This window comes from Labrus mixtus, chromosome 11, assembly GCF_963584025.1.
Source record: "Labrus mixtus chromosome 11, fLabMix1.1, whole genome shotgun sequence".
Classification (NCBI taxonomy): domain Eukaryota; kingdom Metazoa; phylum Chordata; class Actinopteri; order Labriformes; family Labridae; genus Labrus; species Labrus mixtus.
The window spans coordinates 635,621-638,428 of NC_083622.1; the positions used below are offsets into that span (position 1 = coordinate 635,621).

At 39.7% G+C, this 2,808-nt stretch overlaps 1 protein-coding gene across 1 annotated transcript in view; it reads right to left on the reverse strand.

Moving 5' to 3' along the window:
- The window catches only part of col6a4a (collagen, type VI, alpha 4a), a 63,883-nt gene extending 61,292 nt beyond the window's left edge, over positions 1 to 2,591 (reverse strand). The window contains exon 1 of the mRNA XM_061049383.1: positions 2,501 to 2,591. The gene's annotated coding sequence lies outside the window, so the exon portion shown is untranslated. The remainder of the gene's footprint in view (positions 1 to 2,500) is intronic.
- Positions 2,592 to 2,808: the final 217 nt, after the last annotated feature.

The window sequence follows — 2,808 nt, forward strand, 5'->3', positions numbered from 1 at the left end:
AGTTTACAGTGCATTCAGCCTCTGAAGTCTCTGAGGGTCCACATTTGATCTTTTCTTACACTGAGCAGAGCTGCCTGAAGTATGGAAGCTCAACCAGGACAAAAACCGAGTTTGTTTGTTATCTACTTTAAAAGTTGAAATACTCCTTGAGGGCCTGCGTCCAAAGATGGCTGTTTGCATTTACAGCACTCTCGGTTGAACAGAGCACACACAACGATGTCACTTTCCTCTCACTGACCAATCAAAATGATCAAAGGGGCGAGACTTCTGATATCAGCTGTGTCCACAACAGCTAGTCTACCTCGTCTCTTGGAGAGAACATCAAGTGTAGAGCTGCTGATGTCAGGACATGACTCCTTTACATCTTTTTCTTGGGGAAATGTCGTTTAATTAAAGCAAATATTAAACACACAGAGCTAGAACACACCTAACAGACATTACAGAGGGAAGCAGAAATGAACTTCCTAACCTAGCAACAATGAGCCTCCATACAATCTGGTCACTAACAAAGCTCTGGACAGTCTGGCTCTCTGGCTTCACTCAGAAAGTATTTCTCTGCAGCTTTTCATCATGCAACACAAAGAAAAGGACGCACAGCTCAGCACCAAAGTGTTCAAAAGAGTCTGAGCAAAGAGAGAGAGAGAGAAACATGTGAAGGATTCCTGCATGTGTTTCACATTCAAATGTAAATGTGAAAAACTGAGCATGAGGACATTTGATACAGATGGAAAACAGACTTTGCACTACATGCAACATCCTTCCTATAGCTGACTGAATTAAGAACTGTATGGTATATCTTTAAAACACAAACAGTCACACAATTATTTTATGAAAATTATTTAAATAACTGATTAATCCTTTCAGTATTAACATTTGCTGCTTTGAGATTCTTTTAAATTTGAGGATTTGTTGATTTTCTGCTTCTATATGTTGAAATAATGATTTTTAAATTAAGAAGACCGGGCGCCGGATGGCCTAGCGGTTATGTCATGCGTCCCATGTACAGAGGCTTCAGCCGTGGGTTGGAATCCGACCTCTACGACTATCGAATAACGGCTAAAATGGCCCATCTTAATTTTTTCTTTAATTTATTTTGACAGCTTGACACGTCTTAAAATATCCTTTGGGGGGTCTGTGGAGTTGTAATGTACAAATTTCAACTTGCTTAGGACATTTAAATGCATCGACAGAAAAGAGCGAAATAATCTCCTGCTTCAGCCTCACATGCACTTTGTGTCAAACCTGGAAAAAAAACCCAGCAGAATTGTCCTTTAACTATAAATTGACTTATTTCTGGTCAGGAGTCGGCTCGCCCTCTTTCACAGACAGCAGGTAACGACTTAAAGCTGCAGCAGATTTTACAGACTGACAGAAACCGTTTACAGTGATCAGTAATTAAAGCTGAGTGCTAATAAATACGGGCTGTGCAGAGCGACAGATTTATGTCTCAATCATGTTTCTTCACAGCGATAAATCAAGAGAGGGTTCAAGCTCCAAATTTCAGCCCTTAAAGTTAAACACTTCCAGAAAGAGAGGAGCAGGAAGAGAGAACAATGTCTGCAGATAGAAGATCAGAACATGCTCAGAAAGACGAGGATAAAAAACACTCATCTCACAACTATGATCAGCTTTTTGTAACTTGCAGATTTTAAGTGCAAATGTGAAAAATATGAAGGAATATGTATGAAAAAGGAAGGATTAACAAGGCTATAGGATTCTTATTAACAAAGCAACACCAAATATCACAACTACAACCAAAAACACATGCTAAAAAACATCCATTGAATCAGTTTTTTGTTTATTTTAAAAAGACAAGAAGTTAAAATACAACTTAAAAGTTGTATTAAAAGTATGCAAATGTGATCTAAAGCTCAACAAAAAGGAAGCAATATCAGTATGACACAAAACATAAATTTAAACAGATTTTTTGTGCCTTACAAAGGGACAACTTAAAGGCAAGAATCTAAAAAGGATCCACACACTTTATCAAAATCTCCCAGGGATTTTAATTGCAAATCTCAACGATCTTCTTCTGCAATGTCAGCTTTGGTTTGATTGGTTTTTGACAAAGCCTGAAGAAGATTTGTGAGATTGAAAAAGTTGCTTTTGCTTTTATAATTCCTGAGAGCTCTTAATACAGAGCGCGTTCAGTCTGATGTTTGATCCAGCACCTGTGAACGTTGCTCTTTGGAGGTGCGTCCCTAACACCTAGAAGACCAGGAGCACTTCACACCTTGATTTCTTTCTTACTCTGAAGAACAAATTAAAACTCTGAAGATCTAAAAAGTGTGTTTGGGATCCCCTGACGCTCTGGATTGAAGCCACATGGATCTACATGAACCTTTAAAACAAACTCTACTCTGCACATTTAAAGGTGAGTCTGGTAGAAAAATAAAAAACACACAAAGCTGCAAAGTCCTCCTGCACTCTCCCATAAGACAACATCCTGATTCTGCTGTGCTGTATGTTTTTCATTCATGCAGGATAAAGAGACACTTACAGATCTGCTGCTCTGCGTCCGCGCCCTCTGCACGCTCAACACACGAGTCCAGCCATGTAGGGAGGTGCGGGCTTGTTCCTGCAGGAGGAAACACCTCCCAGCTGTCCACTCCACCCACCCCCAAAGATCTGCATATACTGAGGAGGGTGGAGGAAAGAAATCCAGAACCAGTACCACAACATGAGAACTGCAGCTCACAGGAACAGTTTATTCTGGTTTGACTTTTTCTTGACTTTTGCCTCGGGAAGTAAAGTCCTTTTAGAGATTAACAGATTGTTTTCACACATGCACTCCTGAAAATGTCTAGA